At 44.0% G+C, this 13,307-nt stretch overlaps 1 non-coding gene across 1 annotated transcript; it reads left to right on the plus strand.

Annotated features, from left to right (window-relative positions):
* The first annotated feature begins 807 nt into the window (after positions 1-807).
* TRNAD-GUC lies at positions 808-881 on the plus strand. The gene has a single exon. It is a non-coding gene; the product is annotated as a tRNA-Asp (tRNA).
* Positions 882-13,307: the final 12,426 nt, after the last annotated feature.

Genomic DNA, 13,307 nt, shown 5'->3' on the forward strand with positions numbered 1-13,307 from the left:
GTGGCGCGGGTCAGTGCCAGATTAGATCGCCTGGTGTAGCCTCCCATTGGATTAGCTCCTATGATGAAGTAGTTAAGAGAAACAAATAGTCGGAATTATATATACATGGTATGTAGTTAATAATTTTTTCTTCTTTCATGCATTTTTTTTTGCATAAGCAAACTATTTTTATTTAACATGCGCCTAAAACAAAAACAAAAACAAACTAATGTGACCAAGTACATTCAGCCCATGAAAGGGAACGCCCGTCGCCAAGTTGGCGACATGTATGGATCATGCAAGGAGGGAAGAGTATGGATCATCGACCATAGCTTAGTCACGGGCGCGCATCACTGGTGTGACCACGTGCATAGTCTGTGCAGGAAGGACGTGCGTGGTCAAGGTGACCACGTATATGGATCATGCGATGAACGACCCATGCACGCAGCTACGCGGAATTAAAGTAATGGAAAAGGCTCCTTCACGTGTAAAGTAACATATTATTAGGCAGGATAAAATATCACAACATGACTAAGATAGTTTATCATGCAGATTTTATTCTCATCTAAATGAGTGTCAGTCACACCCTTTATCATATGGTCCTTCAAATTCAGTGGTGCTCATCATGAACTGCAGAGTGACCAGGATGCTTGTTCAAAATATCTTTTGAAATCAATTAAAATACTATAAATTAAAATGTGAGTAGGATCACTTAGCCATGCTTCATAATTGGAAAAACAGGCGCCATGAAAGTACATGCCACTCAACCAAAGAAAGATAATGGAAAGTTGCCCGAAATGAGCACTAAAGGTATGCCATACACCCCGGGGGATTGTAGTTCAATTGGTCAGAGCACCGCCCTGTCAAGGCGGAAGCTGCGGGTTCGAGCCCCGTCAGTCCCGAACTAGGGTTCAATGAATGAAGAAATTGATATTTCCTTTTTCCATGAAAAAAGGGGCAGGGAGCAAGATCAAATACCCACAGGGCACCCTTACTTCACTTTTTTATTTTGCATCTCTCATTAAAGAGGGAGGGAAGGCATATAGGAATTCTTTTTCACTACTCGTTGTTGAGACAATTGAAAATTGTGTTTACTTGTTCTGGAATCCTTTATCTTTGATTTGTGAAATCCTTGGGTTTAGACATTACTTCGGGAATTCCTATTTTTTTCTTTCAAAAGAGTAGCAACATACTATAAATTAAATCAATTAACCATGCATTGCTGAAATAACCATTCCCCAAAGTCTTTCACTCTAATATTTTTCATTCTTCTCCGTTGTTGTATGCATCCATCACCAACTATCCAAAATAATGTATCACCACACACACAAAAGAACACCTAATGCTGATGCTACTGCTACCGCCTCCTACTTCTAACTAAGATCTACCTAGCGCTAACGATCAATTAAATATAGTGATCCATGGAAACCAGGGGAGACAGTGGATGCTTGGTCGCAGAGAAGAGAGCAATATGCATCTCAATACGTCCACTCGTGCGGGAGATTGACCTTGCAGGCCACGGCGAGTGGCCTGGAATGCGCAGCGGTGGTATTGACATAGTGCTCGCATTCCTGGCTTGCCTGCATCGCGTTGCTCCGTTGGACCAGTGCGTCTGTGAGACAAAAGGAATTCGAAATATGGCTATTCATAACCACAAAGAAAGGTATCATTGACATTGCTAGTGTGTAATGAGAAGGAATTAATTACCATAATCAAGAAGGAAGGCCCCGGGATAGCAAGGACTGAAGGACGGGCACCGAGGTCCTCGACATTGAGATTTAGAGCCTGCACGACGGAATCATGGAGGAGCCTGAGGTCAAGCAGAACCACGGATTTTAACTAAAATTACTTTCGAGGGCAGGCAAAAGAAATGGGGGCCGACAAGGGGACTGGTTTCTTCTTGGGCCAGCTCGGCGCACAGGGTAAACACGTCGGTGCCGGTGCACTCGCGCTGGGCTCCAGGAAGGGTGATGAACACGACGCGCTTCCCGGCCGCAGATGGAGCATGGTGCGACGACTTCTGCAGTGGCGGCCAGGCCGAGGGGTTCAGCCTGAGCGGTGGCCCGACATCGGTGGAGCCATGGCCCTGCACGCGCGTGATCCTCCTCCCACACTTCCTCGTTGCGGCAGCGTTCTCGGCATCGTCCACCTCGTGCTCCCTCGCTCACCGCGTGGGATCATGGTGTAGGCCACCGCCAGCATCACCGCCTGCGCAAAGAACATGGCAAGCAGCATCGCCCTTTCCAAGAGCACCATAGCGATCTAATCCCTCTTGTCCCTCACCCACGTGAAAGAGTGCGAGGCTGCGGCCACGACCGAGGAGCATGGCGTAAGCGGCAAGTGTGTGGTGGCCGCGACGGCCACATGACAACAGAGGCAGCGGCGGGCGATGTGGGTGTAAAGGGACGCCAGCCGGAGAGAGGCCAGAGGCGCAGCTTGTTGATGATGTTCATGGTGCCGCTAAGCTCGCGCCCATTCAGCCTGCCGACAGAATGGCGTCCCGCCGTCCCGTGTTGTTCAACCGTACTCATGATGGACGCCGCGAGCCGGCTCTCTCGTCGACCTCCTGCCCACCCAGATCATCGGCGCATCGCCATCGCATGCCACCGGAGCCCTACGCCCGACGTCATAGGGAGTTGTCACCTCTGTTGATCTGGCATTAAAGCTACGAAGTTTGCGAGCATGGAGAGAAGCGCGCCATGGTCGTGCCTCCGATGGGGTAGACGTAATCCACCAGCAGACACCAGACCTCCTTCATATGTCCACTGCCGCACATGTTGGCTGCCGTCAAGACCGGCGTCGGTGCCGATAGCCGTACAGACACGTCGTGCTGACATCGCACATCCTCGTCCACGTCGCCGTGCTTCTGCAGTCTGCATGCACTCTGGCCGTCGCATCCCACGTAACGCCAGCAACGGTACACACCAGCCAAGCTGCGTTACGACGCCAACAACCCTAGAAAGGAGGTGGCGATGGACGCGACGGCGCAAGATAGAAGAGAAATTGGTAGACAGAAGATGGGGGACAGTGCCCGAGGAGCGGGTGGGAGCCTAACGGCGAGGAGTGTCGGCCTACGGCCAGGCGTGGGCGACGGCGAGGAGATGTAGACGCTACTGGGATTGGAGTGAAGCATGCAGAGACACCAGGTGAGCTCGAGCGACGACCAACCACAACACCATTATGGCTGGAGGAAGAACCAACCATGCAATCAATGCAAACGAAGAGGAAGAAACAAAGCTTACAGAACAACTGAGATACAACAAGAAGAAGTCCTATTTATAACCCACGACAAGATGGGAAAAAGGAAACCAAAACAAACACGAAAGGTATAACAGTGGCGTGTCTAGATTAATCGATGAGCGGCAGCCGTTTAGAAACAGTGGGACGTCTAGATCAAACAATCATCTGAACCAAAATTGCTGAAGACACCCCAAGTGCACACGAGAAAATGCGAATTAGTTAACAAAATTTTCACGAAAGGCCTACAATCATCACATAAATGTACACCGCAACATCCCAATTTAATCCACGTGTCTGCACTTGATAGGCTCTCACGTCGCTATCAAACACGTGGTGAAACCTGAGAAGGTAAACTTCCCTAGATTTAGAGGCTTGGGTATTTCCTGGTTGTTGCAGTGATTTTGAGTATGCATTTGCAACTCTGACTTTTATTTGATGATGCATATGTGGGCATAAATTATCTATTTTTCTAAACACAACACACACGCATATACTCACGCTTACACTCAACTCTATAAACACATACACGCACATACTACGTGTATGATCCATCTACTCATCGATCACTGATATGTGCACATAAATGTAGACATGTCTCCCTTATTAAGGCCCCTCTTATTTTTTGTACTACTACCTCCCTCCCGATTTGTTAGGGCTCGTCATATTTTTATCAAACTTTGACCATTTATTTGAGTAACAAAATGTAAAATATATGCTGCAAAAAGTATATTATTGAATTTGTATTCAAAAAAGTTTCCAACAATATAATAATCTGAAAAAAATTTGTTTTGTATTTGGAAAAAATGGTTAACATATATAAATAAAGTTCCAGATGTGCACATAAAAGGTACGATCTATATGGAAATAATGCAGACATTTGTTTAAAAAATAAACATTAAAACGTATATTTAAAAAATGCTAATCATGTATTTTAAAAATACGAAACATGTATTAAAACTGTACGGTGTTTATGAAAAAAAATGTCAACATTCGTTGAAGAGAAAAGGAATAAATCAACATATATTTGAAAAGGTGTTCAAAACATGTATTTGAGAAGAAAAAGTAGTACATCGTTACTTGAAAAATGTTCGACGTGTATGAGAAAAATGTTCCACGTACACACTAAAAATCATGTCGACCACCATGGACTACATCGCACAATACGCGCGCGCATCGTTTCCTAGCCCAACTCGGTCGACCACATCGCATGTATAGGTGATATTTTTAGGAATGTTTTGCTATCTTATTTGCATTCTTCTGAGTTCATATGAATTTGTTATGAATTTTTAAAGTTTCGATGAAACAACTGTGGCCAGCTGGAAGGGCATTCTCATGACCTAAAATACTTTTTAGGGGCAAATTTGAGCACATCAAAAAGTTAACGGTAATTCTGAGAGTGGACGCAAATTAGTGGCATAAATATAAATGTCCCATGAAATTTTGTTTTGAGCCAAACATTTGCATAACGTTACTTGCACTAACCGATCAAAGATAGTATGAATTTTTTACAACTATAAGGCACGGCGCAGGCCGTCTGATTGGACCGGACAAACGAGAACCATGCGGGAATGCTGTCGGGCCTTCAGTCGCAGAACGGACCAATTTCACCTTCGGGCTGCGGCCCAGATTGACTCTATATCTATGGTCGCAGAAAAATGGTTTTTGTTTTGGATGAATTTATCTGCTGGGCAGTAAGTTAATATGCCACCAATAGGTTTTGGGGCAAGTTATGAAAATGTTTTTCAGTGTATTTCTTCTATATTATGAAATTGTAAATTATTTATGTACTGTTGAAATGAGAAATATGGGCCAATTTTTTTTTGAAAATTACTTTAAAGATGAGATAATTTAATGTTTTTCCGTGGGTTATGATGGACCTAAGTATGGTACCAGTCATTTTATTTATCTTCAGTGCCTTTTAAGTTGTTTCTGTAATTTTTATATATTTATGCACTGAAAATAAATTTGGTTGTCTGATATTATGCTGAAATAATGTTTGAATTTCCTGAATACAATTGAACCAATTGGAAATTGTATTTAAAAAATTCATGTGGCATTAATGTTAAATGTCATTTCATGGCACATTTTTAATGAAGATCACCTTTTAGCATCATTTTAATGCCAAAATTCATCTTGTAAAATAATACATTATTCACCATTATTACTCACTCACTAAATTTTCCAAAAGTTATTATTTGGAAAAATTATTTTAGTGTGGTGTTTATGTTGATGCCATACTTGTGGAGTTGTGGTCTTTTTTAATGATGTGATCATTATCAACGAGCACATGCCACCTTAAGGAAATCTTGATTTCCGCGTGGTTTGGTTTTCCACACCGCACTATTCAGCACAACAATGTTTGGCCAACATGCCTAACGGGCAAAAATAATGTTTTATGATTGCGCATTTTATCTTATTTAATGCACTATAGAATAAGTATAATGTCCTAAAGTGGTGTTGACAAAATTATGGTTTATTCTCTAAACTAGCTCGCTCCAGAATAAGTATAATAGAGCATGACTCGCTCTATTACTCAAATAAACTAACTACAGTTGGTAATTTCTTTCTTGAGTGATTAGAGATAAGTTTATGAGGCGAATATTCTTTCCCTGGTTAAAATGTCATCGAAAAGAGAACTGACCTCGACACAAGAAGCTGGTCTATAAAAGTTACCGTCTCAAATGTAAGCAGTCCAAACTGAACAAACACTTAATGAAGAGATCCCATGAGAAAAACGGTGCGGCAAGGCGGGCAACTGCTTTCTAGTAAGTACACTATCTTCAAGGCAAATGTGCGAAATTTCAACCGAACTGTAGTCAATCTTTTGAACATGGAACACAAACGACGAAATCCACATGGCTTTTACAACCCCTGCGACCTTTCTGTGTTCCATCCAAACTCAAACATGTAAGAGAAAAACAAGAAGCAATCAAAAGATGCGCAATTTCTTACCAAAAGTTGTTATACAACTATTGCAGCAGATAAAAAATCTCTTAATTTTATTAAACAAAAGTCAGCTGATGTACAAAGCATGCAAACAATGTAATATGCAGAAACTAGTATTCTTGTAGTGTTATATGGGATCAAACCTGAATTTTGTTCACATTTTATTCAGAGGATTTGCGACATGTGCTAAACCAAATATACTCCAGGCGCGCAGCAAAATGCAGCAAGTCGCCTGCATTTTCATTTTCTTAGCAAACATAGGTGCATTAGCATCGCCATATTCAGAATTATACTGTAGGTGCCAATGAAAATGACTGAAACTTATAGGCAGAGTGTCCGGGCGCGGTGCATCAGCATCGCCACGTTCAGAATTCAATCTTTGTCAAAACACATATCATTTTCTGCTGTTGGACTGAAACTTTCAGCAGAATAACGAAACTCAAGTGCTCAAGTCACTGCAAGAACCACCACATTTGTGTCAACACCAGATGCTTCATCTAAGAGAAATGCAGGTAGCAATGGTTAAATAGTGCCCATTGTCAACACACTACAGACTAATGTCTCCATACCACTGATCAAACAGTTTCTGAATATTAGCACCGTGATGCCAACGCAAATAGGTTTCTTATATACTGCCTGAAGAACAAACCAAAGTTTAGCTAGCAGAAACACATTAAATGTTGGGTTTTCCTGAACCCATATCTCAACGGATGGAACTGGGTTCTAATGTCATCGTATCCGAGGTGGCGACGCTTTTGAAGGCGACTTCTAGCTAGGGGCCCTGTCTCTGGCATCTCTCTACTCTGCATCGACATCCGCATACCGCAGCGCCGCGTGGGCTAAATTAGCAGAAAAATAGTTAAGCAGTTAAGCATGAGGTTTCAAAGGTACTGCGACAAGTTTAAATAAGAAGATCAAAAGGAAAGCTGAAGTACGAAACCTCAAAACAATGTAATGTGTTGTGGAACAGAACCTGAATTTTGCCCAGGCGTTACGGTTACAGTAGGCTAAAAACAGAAATGATCTTCTCTATGAAGCTGAACTAGGCAGACCGAACTGATTTGGGTTTTCAACTTCAGAAAGTTTTCCACTAGCGGCCTATGGTATTAAATTGGAGAACTGAATCATCTGAATCAAAGCACAATAGTTGCCATATCAAGGTTCAGTGTGGCATCAGACAACCTTCAGTTGACTTATGAAATGATTTTCACCCCAACAAACAACTGGCTTCAGACAACCTTCAGACAAGCATAATGTGGTGCCTGTTGAGCACCTATTGACTTGATTCAGCAACTTTTACTGATGTCTAGTACAATCCTACAGCAGTAGATTCCTAACTGAAACAGCAGCAAAGGTTTTTCAGACTGTTTTCCAAGCACGGGCAGATGAGCGCTCAACTTAAATGAAACCCCCAAAAAAACATCCGGACAAGATCAAGACTAGTGCAAATAAGAGTTTCTTGCCAAAGGAGAAGAGCGGGAAGGGGCTCTCACTGGGCGTCTCGGTGATGGCGATGGCGACGTGGAGGCTCTGGCGGCTGTTGGGCAGGTCGACGACGAGCGGGAAAAGCCGGGCATCACATGTGGGGAGGCACATGACGATGTCGTCGGCGCCCAAGTTTGCAAGGAGGCCCACGCCCAGGCCCAGCCGCCCGGCCAGCTCCTCCCTCAGGCGGAACACGGATCTCCCCCTGAACACGATCGTGCCGCTGGCGAGGAGGTCCCCGTGGTAGCTCCTCCACGCGTACGTGATCACCCGCGACGGCACCATGGCGGCGGGGAAGGGAAGCTGCAATACGAATTTGAGATCAGGAAGCCAAAGAAGACGCAAATTCGGCAAGAACAGAGCCAAGAATTTGCGATCTCTGCGGCTGAAATTAAGTCAAGGAGAATCAATCAAGAAGCGGGCATGGTGATGGCGGGCTCACTCACCCCAGTCGGAGGTGGAAGGGGAGGCATGGCCTCCCTGGCGGGGACGTGCTCCATGGCCCAGTGCATCATCGTGCTAACTCGGTGGATGTCGCTGATGTAGTCGACGCTGGCGCCGTCGTTCCAGGGGAGGTACCTCCCGTTGGCGTGGAGGAAGCGGCCGTTGAAGTGCTGGAGCAGGACCTCGTCCCCAGAGTCCGACAGGACGGCCAGCCAAACGAGCGCGGTCTCATCCGTGTGGTTCTAGTTCCGCTGCTCGACGCGGAGCCCGCGGTGGCCGAGCGGCGCTGGCGCGGTCGTCGAGGCGAGGTAGCGGCCGTAGGCGGCGCTGTGGAGGTGCAGGTAATGCGCGTCGTCATCCTCGACCAGATGGACCGCCCAGGCCACGTTCATCGAATCCCGGCGGTGGTGGAGGGAGACGCCGTGGCCGTCCTCGTCGGCGTGCAGGTACGCGTCGCGCACGGGGTTGCGCAGCCGCATGTGGTGGCCGTGATGGAACTGATCCATCTGTCGCAGGCCGGTGCCGCTGGGGAGCGGAGGCGCGCGGTGGAGAGGGAAACCGAGCGGGGAAGGAGGGGCGGGGATGGTGATGGTGGGTTCTTGGCTTCTTGGAGCTCCGGCGACGGGGAGAAGATGAGAAGCGAAAGCTGTTGGTCGAGACTGTTACGTTCGGGCGCCAAGGCCAAGTATTTCAAGAAGCCGTCAGCCGGTGGGTTTGCGGGCTTTTGGGCCTAGGAATTCCATCCAGTGGCCCGCATGCCAAGATCAACTTCCAACAAGGCCACGCGGCTCTGTCTCGAACACCCCTAATAAAACAAAAAAGGCTCTGTCTCGAACAGAAAAAACCCTGTGTTTTTTCTACAGATGAATTTTTTTTAAAAAATTCATGAAGTTCAAAAAGATCACGAACTCTAAGAAAAAAAGTTCATGAATTTTAGAAAAGTTCACCAATTTCGCCTCCAGGCTTCGGCCTGGTTTGACTCTATATCTATGGTAGTAGAAAATGGTTTTCCTTTTGGGTGAATTTATTTGTTGGGCCAGTTAAGTTAATATATAACACTGATAGGTTTTGGGCTGAGTTATGAAAATGTTTTTAGTGTATTTTATGTTATATTATGAAAATGTAAATTATTTATGCACTATTCAAATGAGAAATATGAGCCCAAATTTATGTTGAAAGTTACTTTAATGATGAGAGAATTTTGTAATGTTTTTCCGTGGGTTATAATGGGCCTAATTATGGTATCAGTCATTTTATTTATCTTTAGTGCTTTCTAAATTGTTTCAGTTTTTTCTGTGTTTATGCATTGAAAATAAATCTAGTTGTCTGATAGTATTATGCTAAAATCATGTTTGATTTTTTTGAGTACGGTCGAACCAATTGGAAAATGTATTAAAAATTCAAGTGGCATTAATGTTAAATGTCATTTCATGGCAATTTTTTTAATGATGATCACCTTTTAGCATCATTTTAATGTCAAAATTCATCTTGTAAAATGATATATATTCACCATTATTACTCACTCTCTAAATTTTCCAAAAAAATATTATTTGGAAAATTTAGTTTAGTGTGGTGTTTATGTTGATGCCATCCTTGTGGTATTTTTTTAATGATGTGATCATTATCAACGAGCACATGTCACCTTAAGGAAATGTTGATTTTCGTTTGGTTTGGTTTTCCACACCGCAGTAGGGATGGCAATGGGTACCCATTACCCGGGTATCCTGCGGGTAAAAACCCTATTAGGGTGAGGGTATGGGACATAAATTTACCCATGGGTACTTAAATGGGAAAATATGATACACATCGGGTAGAGAGGGTACGGGTATGGGATCATATAACCAATGCCCGTGTACCCATGTACCCATTTAAAATGTTGACAAGTGTTTTTTTAATATCCTAACATATTAAGTTTCCCCCCTAAACGTGCTAGGTAAAAACCTCTAATGTGCAGTCAAATTATCTCTATATTTTCATGATTTTGTGAACTTAAATTGTATGACCATGTGTTGTTATTTATGATTATGTGTTGTTTAACATTTTTATGTGGTTCTTTATAGGCAAGTATTTTTTTGTTTATGAGAATGTGTTGTTGTACATTGTTGTTTAAAATGTATTGCTATTAATAATTTATGATATATGTTGATTTCTACAACTATTTTCTGTTAAATTTGATGTGTTGTAAATGTGGGTATTTTTACCCACGGGTACCCATATACCCTGTCAGGTGATGTGTATGGGAAAAAGTTTTACCCTTGACAGGTATGGGTATGGGTGATAGGTAAGTTTAGGGTGAACGAGTAAGGTTATGGGGTGGCTCCACCCGTACCCATACCCTGCGGGTGCCATCCCCTATGCACCATGCGGCACAATATGTTTGGCCGACATGCCTAAGGGGCAAAATTAATGTTTTCTGATGGTGCATTTATCTTATTGAATGTACTGTAGAACTAGAATGGCGTTGACAAAATTATGGTCGATTCTCTAAACTAGCTTGCTCCAGAATAAGTATAATAGAGCGTGACTCGCTTCTATTACTGAATACTCCCTCCGTCCTAAAATAAGTGTCTCAACTTGATTATAACTTTGTACTAAGGTTAGTATAAAGTTTAGACACTTATTTTGGGATGGAGGGAGTATAAACTAGCTACAGTTGGTAAGTTCTTTGTCGAGTGATTAGAGATAAGTTTACGAGGCGAATATTCTTTTCCCTGGTTAAAATGTCATCACAAAGGGAGCTGACATCGACACAAGAAGCCGGTCCATAGAAGTTACAGTCTTGAATGTAAGCAGTCCAATACTGAACAAACACTTGTTCCAAAAACAGCGTGGCAAGGCGCGCAACCGCTTCTAGTAAGTACACTATCTTTCAACTGTCCAAATTCAACCAAACTGTAGCCAATCTGTTGAAAATGGAACACAAAACTTGACGACGAAATCCACACGACTTTTACAACCCCTGCGACCTTTCTGGGTTCCATCCAAACTCAAACATGTGGGAGAAAAACAAGAAGCAAGCAAAAGATGCTCCGCAATTGCTTACCGGAAGTTGTTATACAACTATTGCAGCAGATAAAGAATTTCTTAATTTTATTAAACAAAAGTCAGCTGATGTACAAAGCATGCGAACAATGTAATCTGCAGAAACTAGCATTCTTATAGTGCTATGGGATAAAACCTAAATTTCGTTCACATGTTATTCAGAAGATTTACAACATGCTAAACCAAATATACAATGCAAGGAACACCAGGTGCGCAGCAAAAGGCAGCAAGCGCCGGCATTTTCAATTTTTGCTTTCAGTGGAGTAAATATAGGTGGATTAACATATGACTGAAACTTGAGGCAGAGTGTCCGGGCGATCAGCATCGCCATCTTCAGAATTCGATCTTTGACAAAACACAAAATTCATTTTCTGCTGATGGACTGAAACTTTCAGCAGCATAACGGAACTCAAGTGCTGAAGTAACTGCAAGAACCACCACATTTGTGTCTCTGTCAACACCACATGCTTCATCTAAGAGAAATGCAGGTAGCAACGTTAAACTAGTGGCCATTGACAACACATTACAGACTAATGTCGCCGCATCATTGTTCAAACAGTTTCTGAATATTAGAACCGTGATGCCAACGCAAATATGTTTCTTATATACTGTCTGGAGAACAAACCAAAGTTTAGCTAGCAGAAACAACAACAAATGCGGGATTTTCCTGAACCCATATCTCAACGGAAGGAACTGGGTTCTAATGTCATCGTATCCGAGGCGGCTACGCTTTTGAAGGCGACTTCTAGCTAGGGGTCCCGGCTCTGGTATCTCTCTACTCTGCATCGACATCCGTGAACCGCAGCGCCGCGTGGGCTGAATTAGCAGAAAAATAGTTAAGCAGTTAGGCATGAAGTGTCACAGGTACTGCGACAAGTTTAAATAAGAAGATAAAAAAAGAAAAGCTGATGTACAAAACCTCAAAACAAGCTGATGTCACAGGTACTCGAAACAGATACAGTGGGCTAAAAACAGAAATCATTATCTTCTTTGTGAAGCTGAAGTAGGCAGACCGAACTGATTTGGGTTTTCAAGTTCAGAAGTTTTCCACTAACGGCATATATGGTATTAAATTGAAGAACTGAATCATCTGAATTAAAGCACAATAGTTTTCCATATCAAGGTTCAGTGTGGATTTTTAAATTATGAAATGATTTTCACCCCAACAAACAACCTTCTTTCTAGTATAATGTCGTGCCTGTTGGGCACCTACTGGTTTGATTCAGCAACTTTTACTGATGTCTATAATCCTTCCTACATCAGTTCAGATTCCTAACTGAAACAGATTACCAGCAAAAGTTTTTTCAGACTCTGTTTTCCAAGCACTCAGGTGAAATTAAAATCCGGACAAGATCAAGATTGCTATGGGAAATAAAAGTTTCTTGTCAAATTAAAGGAGAAGAGCGGGAAGGGGCTCTCACCAAGCGTGTCGGTGATGACGATGGCGATGTGGAGGCACCGGCGGCTGTTGGGCAGGTCGACGAGGAGCGGGAAAAGCCGGCCGTCACATGTGGGGAGGCACATGACGATGTCGTCGACGCCCAAGTTTGCGAGGGCAAGGGACATTGACAATGTACGTAGGTGGATGGATGGAGGTTGTTCCGCGCGCGAGCCGGCGACTTGATCACCTCACCGTGCGTGCGTTGACCGAGCGGAACGCATCAGAGCAGCTTGGATCGTTTGCACGACAGTTCCGTTGTTGCCTTGCCTCCAACCAAAACAAAACTGATGGATGAATTTGCCTCTCCGTTTCCATCTCCATCTCCACGCGCGCATCCGCGGTTAATGTTTTCCTTTTCTTTTCTTTTCTTTTCTTTTCCATCCCCATCTCCATCTCCATTCCCCTTTTTTTTGCATGGAACGAACGAATTCCCTGATGGGCGGGACCCACTTACGACGACTCCTTGTTCTCTCTCTCTTTCCCTCCACACGCCCTGTGCGTACGTACGTGCGTCGTCTTCGTCCAGCTTCGCCCGCGGTTTGAGCCAAGGAAAGGAACCCTCCGCCGGCGTCGGCGCGGCTCCGACGATCTCTCCGCGTGCGTGCCCATGCATGCATGCTCCGGCTCGCGACTCATCCGGCCGCCCCACCATGACGAAGCAAGCACTCTCCATAAATAAAATAAAGGTCTCCTCTTTCTCCTTCGGCCGCCGCCGTCGACGAGCTCCACC

Source organism: Triticum urartu, chromosome 7 (genome assembly GCF_003073215.2).
Source record: "Triticum urartu cultivar G1812 chromosome 7, Tu2.1, whole genome shotgun sequence".
Taxonomy (NCBI): domain Eukaryota; kingdom Viridiplantae; phylum Streptophyta; class Magnoliopsida; order Poales; family Poaceae; genus Triticum; species Triticum urartu.